A 16,102-nucleotide genomic window follows, 5' to 3' on the forward strand; every position below is an offset into this window, starting at 1 on the left:
GCAACCTACCTCCCAGGATCAAAGCTAACAGAAGAAGCTACTTGAGAAGCAATTATGTATATACATTCAGATGTCACTACTTACCAACTGAAACTCTGAAAAAGTAGCTGGGAAGCATAGGGCAGAGGAAGATCCACCATGTTCCTACAAGCTTAGGTTTGACCTACTCAGAGCAATACACACAATCTTCCCACCATTCAGTGACACTAGCTACTAAAAATTAACTAGGTAATTAACTTGGATTTCTCTCCAGGGATGGATTTCTGGTCTTAAGATAAGGTAATCATACTCAATAAAGCTAATTGGACCTCCATTCTTCCTATAACAAAATGTGTTTCACAACTCGCACCAAGACTAAAAGTGGAACAACCATTAGAAAGCTAGAGAGCTTGAAGTGATTGGCAGGGACAAGAATAATAAAGCTTTCCAGGGATGAGTCCTGGGGCATGCTACAAACACCTGTAGACTATTATGGACTAGAATCAACAAAGTCATCCCTATGAAAAGAGAGTAAAATTGATGGGAGGATCAGCTCCTTGCAACACACCAGTAGAAGGCACAGCTCCAGTGGGCTGGAGATAATTTTGTCACAATCACTGCAGCTTACACATCCATGTGCTTTCTTGCCTTCAGAGTTATCCTTTGCTAAATTCTAGCTTTCTGTCTTGCATGTGCTCACAATTTTTAGACAGCTTCTCCTTGGCAGCTGCCTTCAGAATGCTCATGTATACTCTTCAACCATCTGCTATTGTTAGGAGAGCCAGGGGATAGTGAAGAAACAAGTGACAGCTGGAGCTGTCTAAGAGGAAAAGATAAGCCCCCACCTCTGCCGGGGAGCCAGGGGCTCATGAAGATATGGAAGAGGGCTCTGGACTCCCTGCAGTACTTGGGAAGCTATTATTTTGTATGTCAAAGGAAGGAGTGATCCCAATGAACTCCATCAGTGTGCCAAAAGTATCAGGGGCTCCAACCCGCTGTGTGTCCACGGAGCTGAGATGCACATGCTTGGTAGCACTGAAGATACCAGCCTTAGGAGACCTGTGCAAGAGCACAACAGTGTCTCTGTTCTTCCAACACCTCCTACAGCTGAATTTTACTGTTTTCTGGGCCCCCAATAATGAACAATTATACTACTTACTGCACAGTGGACTGCATACACCATGTCTAAGTGCTTTAGCAGGCATTACTTTATTGGATCCTCCCTACATTTTGATCTCTGTCAATAAATGAAGAGACTGAGGCGAGAAAAGATGAAATGGCTTGACTAAGGTCACTCTTCTTGATAGAAGATGCCAAGGGAAGCACCTCAGCCATAGAAATTTCAATAAAGAAAAAAGTAGCAAGTATAGTGGACCACTCAGAAATAATGTCTTTTATACAGCCCTTCTATTATGCCTGCTTGTTTGTTTGTTTGTTTGTAGTTATATTACTATCTCAAGGGAGACTTCCTTTCTTAATGTGGCAAGACCTAGAAAACCAAGGTTCATAACCAAATTATCTTGCATCTTATAGACATGGTAGACACAATCACACACCTTTCTTTATGGCACTATGTGTAGAATTACCATATAGCTCTAAAGTTAAGTAAAAAAAAAAACCCAAACTCCAGAAACTGCATGCATGCAATGAAAGACCATTTATAGCAAACTTGCATGAGTTAGAAACAAAATATGGAATGGACTTAAAGGAACTAGAGTTAATGGATATGGAACTGAAGTTAATAGAGGAGTGGAGGTGGAAATGCTGAGTTTCAGTGCACTGAGGAGCCACTTCTGGGTGAAAGGAGTTGCATCTGGTGGAAGACTACACCTTGCCAAGGGCAATGCCATATGCAGAGACTAGGAGTTCTTATGAATAAGGGTCAAGAAAGGAGAAGTCTAACTCAGTCAAGGTACCAATCCCCCACTGAGGGCCAACTATGTGGGAGTCATGGTGGGGAGTCCAAAACCAATTACAAATTGTGCTCTCTGTGTTCAAGGCACTAAAAGCCCAAATGAAAATAAAGAGCATGTCACCTTGCAAAAATAACTGATAAGAAAGGGTAGTCTGCACGGATGGCCAAGTCCCCAATCTGGGTCATCCCATCAAATGCCCTGGATCTCAGTGCAGGCTTGATTCACACTTTATGTGACTCTGAGTGAGATACTGTCTCCTCTCTGGCCTCCAGTTCCTCATGTACACAATGGTGGGGTTTGGACTAGACAACCTGTAAGACTATGGATGTGGCATCCCTGAAGCAGTTCTGTGCATTAGTGTGGTGAGAGAACTGCCTGGAAACAGTAAACCAAAATTGCCCCCAAATATACATAGACTCCAAACACTCCTGGTCTCTGCTTGGCCCTCTGAGCTATTTCCCAGCTTCCTTGAAACAGCTGTCTCCTTCCCCTTTAAGACTTCAATCAAGGGATGAAAGAAGACTGCTTAGACGTAAAGACATCTTCCCATTACCCTAGATTGCACCATGTGACCTAAAATTCACTTTTTCAATTTTACACTTTGCCTGTTCAGTTCCACTCAGTTTAATTCAGTTCAATTGAATTTCACAGATTCTGAGTCGTCCCCTGCTAGGTGCTTAGAATGCAGGCAAGAATAAGTCAGGGTCTTGCCTTCAAGAGAGTCACAACCCACAGGACTTTGTAGACATGTAAGCAACTCATTAAATATCAAATAGAAGGTCATATTTGCAATGGAGAAGTTTGGGGGACTATGTGATGGAAACACAAGAGAATGAGGTATGCATTTGTTTGGAGTAAAATAGAGGAAGCTTCATGGGACATAATTTGAGATGAGCATTGAGAAACAAGAGGTATTTCAAAGGATGAACATATAGGACAGTGTGGGAATGGCATAAATGAAGGTTCTGTACAAGGGATGTTAAAATACACCAGGAGAAACACAGCAGGGTCCAGTGTCAACAGAAATCAAAGTTATGAATTAAAAAAATGTTAAAAATGTAAAGATAGGCTGGGACTAGATCATAAAGAGCCTTGAAAGTCTTGCTACAATTTGTAAGTGTGAAAGATAACTATATGACTAGTACCATGTTTTAATAATATTGTTTTGGTGATTATGTGGACTTCGAAATAAAAGGGAGTAGTACTGGAAGCAGAGGCACAAATAACCGATATTAAGAATTAAAAGGGGAATGACTGTAGATGCAGCAAAGAATTTAAAAGTCAAATAATGATATGAGCAACTTTACACTCATAAATTTGGAAATTTTGATGAAATATCTAAGTTACTAGAAAAGTATAAATTTTTAAATGGACTCAACAATGGTTCTACAGAATCATTATTTTTTATTCTTTAAATGTGTGTTTATTTATTTATTTAGAGAGGGGAAGGAAGGGAGAAAGAGGAAAGAAACATCAGTGTATGGCTGCCTCTCACGTGCCCCTTACTGGAGACCTGGCCCACAACCCAGGCATGTGCCCTGACTGGGAATGGAACCAGCAACCCTTTCGTTCACAGGCCAGTGCTTAATCAACTGAGCCATGCTATCCAGGGAATAATCATTATTTTTTAAAGCATTCCATTAAAAAATGCCAGACCCAAGGGGAAGAGGGTTTACAGGCTACTTCTACTAAACATTAAAAAAACAGACAATTCCAATATTATACAAATACTTTGAGAGAAAGGAAGAAAGGGATATTTCCCAACTTGTTTTATTATGAAACTCTCACCTTGGCACCAAAAATAGGCAGGAATAATAGAAAAAAAGTATATATACTTGTCTAATTTGTGAACATAAATGTAAAAATGCTAAAGAAAGTATTAGCAACTGAAATTTAGCCAAGTATAAAAGGAAAAATAAATTGTGACCAAGTTGGGTTAATTCCAAGAATTAAGTTTGCCTTAACATTAAAACTTTCTGAGTTTAAACCGCTGCATTGCTTTAGAGTAGTAAAAGAGAATGAAAGTAAAAAGTATGGTATATGACCATTTCAAGAGATACAGAGAATATATTTGATAAAGATCGACATCCATTCACAATAAAATTTATTAGCTAATTATATCTGGTTATTTCTCTAACCTGATAAAATCTGTCCATACACAATAATTTGGAAGCATCATAACTCACCAGTGAAATAGTGTAAGTGTTCCATTTAAAATCAGGAACAAAAGAAGAATGGTCAGTTTTACCACTTTGATTCAACATTGCATGCACAGGTCTTAACCAACACAGTAAGGTGAAACAATGGAAAAGTAGTCACAAGGACCAGAAAGGAAGAAATAAAACTGTCATTTTTTACAGATGATATGATTAACTACATAGAATAAAAGAATCTTATAAATTATTATAATTCTATTAAAATAATTTAGCAAGGTTGTCAGACTCAAGATTATAAAGTACAGGTAGTATCATTCTATTTCCCAGCCTATATGGGGGCCCCTGAGGGTTCATTTTATTTTTTCATTATAATTAATTTTTGTACATATATTATATGCACTCTTCTGCATATACATTTCACTGTAGTCATTAGAAAACAAACAACCACTTTCCCCCTTTCCCACTGGCTATCACCATACTGTTGTCTGTCACCCCATAAATCCAATAAAAAATGAAAATAAATAAAAAATTAAAAAAAATAGCTAGAAAGTATGGAGGCAGAAAGATCACTGCTGTGCTCCCATGATAGTCCAGGCTGGAAGAGGAGGGCTTCAAACAGGGCAGTGGTGGTGAGGACAAGCATCTGAGGGTTGTTGAAGGAAGCCCACTATTCAACTCTAGAGCTCAGAGGGGGAGGCAAGGTTAAAAGGAGTCTAAAAAGAGCCTAGAACAACCCCTCTTGACTGCACCTCCTAACATTGGACAGTGGAGCTGCTTTCTTTGTGCTCCTTGCCCCAGTGCAGTGCTCTCACCTCAGCTCCCTGCCTTGCTTCCTCTGAAAACCCTGTGCCTGTGATCACAACCCATCTTAGCCCTAGCCTTCAAATGACATAGCCAAGTGAAGCAAGTAAATTAGTATTTGCTGGGTCTCACTGATGCAGCCTCTCTTCTTGGAATAAATGTTGAAAATAACCTCATTATAAAATAAGAATAAATCTCAATCTCTTAACTACTCTCCATCAAAGGCATAGTACTTGTCAAATGGCTGTCTATGGCTGATTCTGCCTAGGATTTTTTATGAAGGGAATGGTGATAGAGAAGATTTTTTCTGTCTCAGAAAGAACAATGAGCCTTGGCTGGTGTGGCTCAGTGGACTGAATGCCAGTCTGCAAAGCAAGGGGCAGTTTGGTCCAATTCCCAGTCAGGGCACATGCCTGGTTTGTGGGCGAGGTCCCCAGGTGGGGATGCATGAGAAGCAACCACACATTGATGTTTCCCTCCCTCTCTCCATCCCTTCCCATGTCTAAAAATAAATAATTTTTTATTATTGTTCAAATACAGTTTCCTGCCTTTTCCCCCCACCCCTCCCCACCACCCCAGCCCTCCCTGCCTCCCTCCCCCATTTCCATCCCCCTTGTTATTGTCTATATGCCCTTTATAATTATTTATGTAAACCCTTCACCCTTTTCCCCCATTATCCCCTCTCCTCTCCCCTTTGGCCACTGTCAGCCTGTTCTCAAAGACACTTTCAATGTCTTTGTCTATACTTTGCTTGCTTGTTGGTTTTGTTGATTAGGTTCCTGTTAATGGTGAGATCATATGGTATTTGTCTTTCATCACCTGGCTTCTTTCACTTAGCATAACGCTCTCCGGTTCCACCCATGCTGTCACAAAGGGTAGGAGCTCCTTCTTTCTTTCTGCTGCATAGAATTCCATTGTGTAAATATACCATAGTTTTTTGATCCATTCATTTACTAATGGGCACTTGGGTTGCTTCCAGCACTTGGCTATTGTGAATTGTGCTGCTATGAACATTGGGGTGCATAGGTTCTTTTGGATTGGTGTTTCAGGGTTCTTAGGATATAAGCCTAGCAGTGGAATTGCTGGGTCAAAAGGCAGCTCCATTTTTAGTTTTTTTTTGAGGAAATTCCATACTGTTTTCCATAGTGGTTGTACCAGTCTGCAGTCCCACCAACAGTGCACTAGTGTTCCCTTTTTTCCACACCCTCTCCAACACTTGTGGTTTGTTACTTTGTTTATGATGGCCATTCTGAGTGATGTGAAGTGGTATCTCATTGTGGTTTTAATTTGCATCTCTCTGATGGCTAGCGATACTGAGCATCTTTTCATATGTCTCTGGATCCTCTGTATGTCCTCCTTGGAGAAGTGTCTGTTCAGGTCCTTTGCCCATTTTTTAATTGGGTTGCTTGTCTTCTTAGAGTGGAGTCATGTGAGTTCTTTGTATATAAAAATAAATAAATATATATTTTTTAAAACAGAACAATGATTCTACTACATCCTAAGCCCCAAGAATGTCCAGACAGCTGTCAGAATACTAATATAAATATAGACTTGAGGGTTGCCCATTTGGTTCATTTAAGACCAGTGACTGGGCTCCTAGTTGCACAATACTTCAATTACCTGCCCTTGAGCCTTTCTGTACCATGTCTGCTCCCCTGCAATCTGGATCTCACCTATGAACTAAAAGAGGGGACAAGCCCAGGGGTATAACAAACCCTGTTGTGAAGAAATATAGTACTCTCCACAGAATCCCTTGGTGGACCCATAGGGGAAGAAGAAGGCAAGCTCTGAACTTCCCACCAAAATTCCAAGCAAAGCAGCTCCAATTTGATCTGTTGGAAATATTGGACTTGGTATAATATTTCACAGAGGATTTATAGGAATCACTGGTAAAAGAACACAAAGCAAAACAAATAAACCAAAAATGTGTGAAAACTGCTGTATTAGAAGATCACTGGTAATGAAAATGACAACTTATTCTTTGATCAGTTAAGTCCAAAAAGCCTGGAACCATTACCAGAAATACTGGCAGCAACTGAGAGGTAGACTTGAGTGTAAGGAGGGTCCATCCATATCCTCAGAATACTGCAATAGCGATGTGGGCCATCTGGCCACTTACTGAGTAAAGCAAACACACACACATGCACACACACACACACACACACACACACACACAGCAACCACTAGGAAAGCAAAACAACTTCTTTGAGACAGGGTATAAGCTGGATTTGCAGAGCAGATGGCCCCAGCTTGAAAGCCAGCTTTACCATAATCAATAGACCATGTACTAAGGACACATGTACAGGAGATCACAGAGGTGAGGAAAACCTACCAAAACAAGTACCTCAGCCAGGGATATGCTAGCACCTACAAGTGAGAGGAATGGAGAAATGAAAGAAGGGAGAGGAAGCAACAGAAGAAAAAAGGGAGAGAGGAAGGGGAATAGACAGGGACAGTGGGGAGAAGGGAGGATAACAGGCCAATAAGAAGAATAATGGAAGGCTTTGAGCAGCACTGACAGTAAATTATACTAGGGATTTCTATCAGAGGACTAAACTCCAAAAGGTAGCTAACTTCAGGAAGGCAGACTACTGTGTAGAAACTTGGCACTTGTAGGGCCCAGTTGAGGCCCCTCTGGGGGAGCCATGATGTGAGCAAGAGGGAGGGTATTTTTTTTCCTTTTGAAAGTCATGAATACCTGTAAACAATAGGGTTCATCCACTAGCCAGAAGAGGTGGAAAGCTTCCTAATAATTCCCACTTTCTTACAAAGTAAAAGCTCAGACACCAAGCCTCAGTGTAAGGATGCGATCTTTCATATGTTGAAAAGGAAATGGGCATCGCTAACTTTATATGTAGGCCACATTCCTTGGCCCAAGTGGAAGAAATGTATATACCACCATCCATCCTCTGCTCTTTTCCCACAATATGACAAGCCAAGAAAAGTAGCTGCTATGGCTTAGCATCTTCACAAGACATATACAAAATATCAAGCTAGAGAAGCAATCTGTTTTTATATGTGATATGTAGTGATATCAAATACCGCAATCAATGATATTTAATGTATGTTATATTAGTATTAGTGGTGTCTGAACTATTAATTTCCATTTATCATCCTTACTTAAGAGGACCTCTTCAGGACTGCTCTTCTTAAGCTAAGAGGGTTCTTCCCCGAGTCTGGCCCTTTCCTTCAGACTCCATGCCTTTCTTATTTAATGGCAAGAACTGGCTGACATCCATCTCCTTTAGTCCTGTCATATTGGAAGAGAACTAAAATAATTCAGATTTCTGAGATTAAAATTATTTTATCCAATTGATATGTACTTTTCCCCTTAAGCTCTCTTTTAGGTATACTCCTAAGCTCTGCTAATTTCATATCAGCTTTTAAGTGGCTTTCAAGTAACTTGGTGCCAATTTTGGTAGAGGAGCATTCTTTTGTAAGGTTGAGATGTTCTGAGTTTGTTCAGTCTTCAAATACGACTCATTCACCTTCAAACTGAACAAGCCCATCAAGATTGAGGAAAATTTGCTACCTAACCATAAATGCACCAGACTCAGAGATGCAACTCTAAACTCTGCTGAGAAGCTGGCATTAGAACCAAAGACCATATCCTTGTCAAAGCCATTTGGAAAAGAAGCCAATAATCCACTATTGCCTCCAGAGATTATTAATATTGTGGTTTTGTTAGAATTCAATAAATGTATATTTTAATAATCTTTGAAGCCAAAAGCTAGTGAGTAATCTGCTGCGAATACCTAAAAATGGGTGAGATTTATTTTACTGCTGTTCCAACTACAGCATTTGTTTTGAAAACATTCTATTATTTGTGGTTTTTAATCCAACATGGTATCATATTTTTAAGTGAGAAATGAGTTTACAATTTTTGAAAAAGAATATTCAATGGAGATTGGGTATTACTTTGCCTTTCAAGAGAACTAAAAGAGCTGTTATATGAGGAGTACTTGAGGAATAAAAATAGAATGTGAGGAAATTCAAGACCTTCAGAATAAATATGAAATACTTTTGCAATGAAAAAGAAATGCATTCAGTCCCCAATATATCCCCTTTAAAACTACATATAGTAAATGAGCCCTGGCTGTTGTGGTTCAGTGGATTGAGTGCTGGCCTGTGAACCAAAGGGTCACTGGTTGGACTCCCAGTCAAGGCTCGTGCCTGGGTTGTGGGCCAGGTCTCCAGTAGGAGGCATGCAAGAGGCAACCACACATTGATGTTTTTCTCCCTCTTTCTGTCTCCCTTCCCCTCTCTAACATAAATAAAATCTTTAAAAAAACTTTAGTAAATGAAATTAAATGCCAATTTTTAAAAATTGGTTTAATATCTCAGTAGACCACCAGATGTGCTTCCTGAAACAACTCTGTGACACTGTAGTACAGAACAATTTCAGAAGATGAGGAGCAAACAGTACTCTGGAAATACAAGTTAACTCTATAGACAAGGCTAAATCTTAAGAATTTCAAGTAGGCTTTATAAGTGGATTGTTCTGAGGACTGAGAAGAGCTTTTGAGAAGGGCTTTTGAGAGAAATGCAAAGCAGAACCCAAAGAATCTGTAGGTTTCCAAGCCAGTGTAGACTCCCAGGCATCTAACATGAGCTGTCTTCTGTCCTTGTAGTCCCCTGGGGGGACTCCCTGGAAGAATGCAGCCAAAGCATTATATGGGGCTGTGCTTTCTGAAGAAACTGAGCCATTTTGAACTTTGACTGAGTCAAGAGCTAAGGCTTGTGGGGTTTGCTTCCATATTTCACAACACAGAACCAAAGAGAAAAGAGGAGAACCTACGTAGGCCGTGGCCTCTACTTAGGGCTAATGCCCTAGTCAGAAGGGCTGGCCTATCAACAGACACAGCATGCCGTAACTACATCTGTGCATGACTCATGCTTTGATGCATAGATGGTTGCTTTTGTGGACTTTCCCAGAAATTAAAGTCATTGAAATGGTGTTGATATATTCACCAAAACAAGTTTATTTAAAATAGAAATTCAAGTAATTCTGATAGACATCATCCAAATGTATAATGTCTTTGACTATCCCTTTGAGAAATATAAGCATATTACAAAACCACACGCTCATGTCCATATTATGCATCTATTTGTTTCTTTCTTAACAGTTGTCTCAATGGTAGTTACACCAATGCCCAGACTGTTAGAGAATTTGGGTCAATGTGGAAGACTGAACTGGGAGAATGGCCCCATGGGAAGATTTTAATCTCTTCTTCTATCTTCTTTTTGCCTCTCTTTCCCTCTCTCCTCTCTGCCTCACTAAACTCACCCTCTAGCATCAGGAGTCCCTCGTTTATGAACCAGTCATGACTCTTCTCAAATTTTCACAGCATTTATAATCCTTATCACTATAGAGTACCTTATAGTTCCTCTTGTTTATGTATGTGCATCTTCTCTTTCCTACTGTTTTATAACATGAAAATTATCATCACCAAAGAGCTTGCTGAGGCCCCAGCACATACTAATGCCATAGTACAGTTGGGGAAAACAAAAATATGCTTACAGACAGAAGTTCTCATTTTAAAGTCCCTGTGCCATCGTTTACTAAGAATGTGACCCTGGAGAAGACATTTAACTTGTCTTCACCTTAATTTCCTCATCTTCAAAATGGGAGTGATGATACCTGATGATGGAAAAGGATGAGGAAGAAGAGGAGAGGTAGGAAGTGAAAAAGAAGTCCTCGTTGGCACTGCATTGTAGAAGTATGAACTTGGAGTCAGATGAACCTGAGCTCTATCATCATTAACTTACTGAGTCACCAGATATTCAATACAAGTTACTTTAGACCATCAGAGTCTGTTTCTTCATCTGTGAAATTAAAATAAAAGTACCTACCCTGAGGCCTTGTTAGTTAAAGAATGAAAGGAGCTAGGTGAGGGCCTGGCACATAACAATGCTTCCAACAAATGGTAGGTATTATTATTACACTTGTGATCATCAATATGAGTCATACTTGATCCCTGATCACAAGGGTTCCCCAGATCAGCAAAGGAAATGAGACACATAGAGCAGCATCTTCTTCCCAATGTGCAGCAGTATGTGTGGAATGCCATGTGGGCAGTACAGATGGGAGAGCCCTGGAAGATAAAAAGTAAGGGAGAGCTCATAGGAAGCAGCAGCAATGTGGGAAGAACCCACTGATGTGGAAAGAGTCCATCAATGTGGGAAGGGTCCAGCAACTCGAAAATGCTCTATGCTTAGTAAGGCCCAGTTCCCTTGCCATTCCTACACAGCCTAATTGTGCACTCCATGCCAGCCACTTTCCCATAATAACACTCAAACTCAGGAGTTCTAACAATGTCCTTAGAAGCAATGGGAAATCAGAGATGACTTTCAATCAGAGGGGTGACATGGTAAGAGCTGCACTTTAAGAAAAATAATCTGAGAATGCTGTGCAAAATACATTTAAGGGGACAAATAATTCAGAATATACAAAAGATGGAAACAACCCAAATGTCTATCAATAAATAAAAAGATTACCACATATGGTCTATCCATACAATGAAATAGTACTCAGCCACAAAAAAGAATAAACTTCTACAACATCAATGAGCCCTGAAAGCATAATGAACCCTGGAAACATTATGCTAAGCAAAAGAAGCCAGTCACAGACATCCACTTACTCTGTGGTTCCATTTATATGAAATGTCCAGAATAGGGAAATCCAAAGAGACAGAAAGTAGATTCATGGCTGGTTAGGGCTGGAGGGAGGAGGCACAGGGGACAGTGGTGTGGTAGCTGAGTGGTTTGGGGCTTCTTTGTAAAGTGACAAAAATGTTCTTAAATGGACTATACAGGTAACTTGTATGGTGTGTGAACTGTATCTCAATAGAGCTATTTTATTTTTTTACTGTTAAATTACAGTTGTCCCAATTTTCCCCCCATTGGTCTCCTCTGCCCCCCATCCCCATCGTCTGCTTCCACAGTCAGTCACCACCCTGTTGTCCATTACCATGGGTCATTTATATGTGTTCCTTGACTTGACTCTTCCCCTTCTTTCCCACATTATTCCTCTCCTCCATCCTCTCTAGTCAATAGAGCTATTTTAAAGAAAGGCCAGTCAGGAGCCAATGCAGCAGTCCAGGTATGAAGTGCTACAGGCCTGAGACTGGGAAGGAAGGACAGACAAGAATGATGTGGGAGAGCAAGAAGTGAGAAAACATTCTCAGATCCAGATTTGGGGGAAGATAGAGATTATGACTACTTTGAGAGGCAGGCTAACTGTGCCCTCAAGAACCTGGGGCAGAGATGGAAGTGTGGTAGAGTGATCAAAACCGTAGACTTTATCATCACCTAGCCTGGGCTTTAGATCCACTTCAGCCACTTAATTGCTCTTTGACCTTGATCAAGCCATGAACTTCTTTGAGGCCAATTGTCAAAATTGTACAAAATGGGGGAAATGACAGTATCTGACTCATAGAGTTGTTGGTAAGAGTCAGGTGAATTGCCTAACACATAGAAGGTCCTCAATAATTATTAACCAGTATGACCATCATTATCATTATTCAGAAATACTTTTGACTGAATAAGAACAATGGTGGGGAGGGGAATTAAGTTCAGAGGAGCATTTTGTAGGGTTTGGTATTTGGTGAGTCTAAGGCTAGAGCTTCTCTGTTTTTTATTTATTTTTTTACTTAAAAAATTTAAAATCTATTGAGGTGACACTGGTTAAGAAAATTATACAGGGTTTAGGTGCACAATTCCACAGCCCATCATATGTGCACTGTATTGTGTGCTCACCACCCCAAGTCAAGTCTCCTTACATCATCACTACTAGGAGACATTAGCTGATATGACTTCACTGCTCAAAATACCTCTTAAGCTGTGTTTCCAAAAAGAACAGTGAAACTCAACAGCCACTCTATCAGTAAGAAATACTCTCTGAGAAATGTGGCCTTTGGCACACTCATGGGTAACCGGGGGCCTTGAGCAATACTGGGCTGCTCTATCCTAACTTGGGCTTAGCCATTTCCTCCCTGCCTGACAAAAGAATGCATACCCCAGTGCAGTCAGAAACATATCAGCTCACACTCCTCAATACAGTACCAGAATTGTGTAAGTCAGAGGTCAGCAAACTATGGCTCATAAACCAAATCTAGCCTGCCACCTGTTTTGTAAATAAAGTGGAACACAGACCTGACCATGTGTTTCTGTACAGTCTGTGGCTTTTTTTCATACTACAATGGCAAAGGTCAGTAATTGGAACAGAGACATTATGAACTTCAAAGCCTCACATATTTTACTATCTAGTCCTTTATAGATCAAGTTTGCCCAACTGTGGTTTCAATTATATTGGGCCCAATGCTGTGTCTTGTGTGATTTTCTATGTCCTTCAACATGTTTCCATTTTAAACTCTACTCTTCTTTACATATTTTACCAAGGCTATTATTAATATTAGCATTATTTTTCAATAGGACTCCTTATCTAGCCAGCTCTCACCAGACTTAACAGATCTCAGGTACAAAAGGCACTGGACTCAGGACTGCTGGGCACTTTAAAACATAAAATCTATTTATAATTTATTCATTCCTTAACCTGTGACCACTATGATCAGGCATCCATAGATCATGAGGTGTTATGTGCAGTTGAGACAGGGCAGTGTAGGGAACAGACACTGGGTTGGGAGCATGGAAGCATCCTTTCTAATCCCAGTCTTTCCAATAACTTGTTGAGTGGCTCAAGGGAAATTGCTTTCCATTTCTGGACTACAGGGTCCTCCTCTTAACCTGAGACCTTTTATGTTCTCTCCCAGTCCCATGACTCAGGCTGCAAACTCTATACAATATAAACTACTGTAGTCCAGCCTGATGACATCTGTCAAATAGTGAGGCTTCAATAAGAGAGAGCATATAAAGCAGTTAGCACGGTGTGGGGCACAAAGCAAGTATTCAATAAACAGGTACAATTACTATCACCATGAATAAGTATTTGCTTTTCATTTGCTAAACACTTAAATTACATTATCATCTTTTTAGAATATGATAGAGTGCATTATTTTATATTACAAGACTTTAGGATACACTGCAGGCTGAAGAAAAGATGACATAAGAATCTAAATTTATAGAAGAAATAGAAGGTGATTATGTCCATTGCAAAAGGGCTTTTTCCTTTACCAAATAATTCATCACAGGTTTCTTGCAAAAAGAAAACTTCCCTTAAGTAAATTTGAGTTGTTGTATAACTATATGATTTTCATTCAATTCTTCAAGATCATTTCTACTGTGTAAAAAATACGGCATGCTTGGTACACATGCTTGGCACTGTTGAATTCTCTGGGCAATAACAGGATTTCAGAAGTAATTTGAGTAATACTTCATGGGATTACTAATCTTAAATGTCTGCAAAGTGGAGCTAAAGCAAACTTTGACCTCTATTGCAAGATCTGTAACCAAGCAGCCACCCTAAGAGGAGCTCCTCCTGTGAGCATGTCAGCACCTTCCAGCTTTCAGAGCACATTCCATACACAGAGGTGACCTTAAGCTGCCTGGTAACTCTACATAGGCACTCAATATTGAGTGCCTTCACTTGTCAGATGACTCCACAGAGTCACAGAGAAGTTTGGTGACTTACCCAGGGCCATCCAGTTTGTCAGCCACAAAGGTGGTGGTTAAGGTCCAGTGCTACCTCTGTCTATGTCTTTAACACAAATTTGTCTAATTTTTATACCATGAACTTCCAAAGGTTGGGCTTCGCTTTTAGAAGCCCAGAGTTTTGTAATTTCCTGCTGATTGTGGTCTTATGGCCCTTGCACTTACAAACGTTTAGGGTTGGAGAGAGAAACAGCTTTCACAGATGGACTGGGAGCACAGGATAATCAATTTGGGCCTCCAACATGTTTATCCTCATTACTGTTTCTGGCAGTTGAATTAAATATTTTCATGATTCATTTTCTTGGGCTCAGACTCAGCGAATATGTTAGCAGAGATGACAACTTCTAAGATATAGTTAGGACTCTAAATAAAGTGAAAACATGGGAAAGCTAGTACATAGACTTCAAATGGGACTTTGACATTCTTTATAAACAGACTTTAAACTCTTTGTTGCCAAGTGTGAAGGAGCCAGGATTTGCTGATGCAAGCATGTCCCTAAAGGACAAGGAGGAGACCAAGAAGACCAAGAAGAAATGGGTGGGGGAGGCAAGCTAGAGTCCCTGAGCAGCCACTCTGTAAAATCACTCCTGTACCTGCTGAACAGATGATGAACTCAAGCCTCAGGATATTTCCAGAAAGTTTCAGAAGCTTGTAAATTATCCTTTTGTTGCAGAGGCCATGTCATTTTTCATTGTTATTCTACTTTTAATATGTATCAGACCCTGAGGATATGAAAGTGATTAAGACACAGACCTACCCTTAAGGAGCACACAGTAGAGTGAGGAGGAATGGGGTGTGGACAAATAAACTGACAAGTACAAAGTATGATAAACAGAGGCATATGCTAGGCACTATTATAGCCCACATCTGGCCCCTTATAGTAATGCTTGTAGATGTTATTTTATCACATCTAAAATTACAGTTGGGTTGGGGGGAGCATATTGTAACTTGTCCCTCTGAGATGACTTTTCTTAAAACAAAAGCAACTGGTTGTCACAAATACATTACATACAAGACACATCTTTAAAAGCCAAGGCAACAAATAAACTAGGCTCTGCTGATGGAAAGTAATCAGAAAGCCTTAGTTCACGGATAAAATATGCTGATTGTAAAATGTTTATGTTTCGCTACTGAAAAGAGAAGAATCTGGTCATGAAAGCTGGCCTCTCAGGCCATCTGCCATGGCTAAGTTTGAATCTCCAGTGAATCTTCAGGAGAGTTTAAAACAAATATTTATAGCCAGAAGATGCCGTCTGGAGTGAGGACACTCTATTTGGAGGGTTACCTCGGAAGGGCAGACGGGATTTTTTCCACGTAGACCTCTGGGAGGGGCAGATGAATTGGAGGGACAGTTTAGGAGGTAGGGGTTAAGCAGATGGTTTCCATGGCACACGGGGTGTTGGGAAGGCATGCACCTGCCAAATTGTGTCGAAACAACTGAGCCACCAGGCTCAAGGTCATTAGGAGTGGGCGGGGTAAGAGGCAGGAGGGAGAGGAGGAGCAAGGTAGGATGACAAGGGATGGGGGGGGATGGGAGGGGCGGTCACGTGTGCCCGAGGGGGCAAGGACCCAAGCCAGCCGTGAGCGGACTGAGTTAGGGGAAGTGGCTACCCGAAGAGTGAATTCTTTCCTGCACCAGGG

At 40.5% G+C, this 16,102-nt stretch overlaps 1 protein-coding gene across 2 annotated transcripts in view; it reads right to left on the minus strand.

Moving 5' to 3' along the window:
* The window catches only part of FGF13 (fibroblast growth factor 13), a 514,186-nt gene that overhangs the window by 406,115 nt on the left and 91,969 nt on the right, over positions 1-16,102 (minus strand). The gene's annotated exons all lie outside the window — the stretch shown is intronic.

The sequence above is a fragment of the Phyllostomus discolor genome, chromosome X (genome assembly GCF_004126475.2).
Source record: "Phyllostomus discolor isolate MPI-MPIP mPhyDis1 chromosome X, mPhyDis1.pri.v3, whole genome shotgun sequence".
Taxonomy (NCBI): domain Eukaryota; kingdom Metazoa; phylum Chordata; class Mammalia; order Chiroptera; family Phyllostomidae; genus Phyllostomus; species Phyllostomus discolor.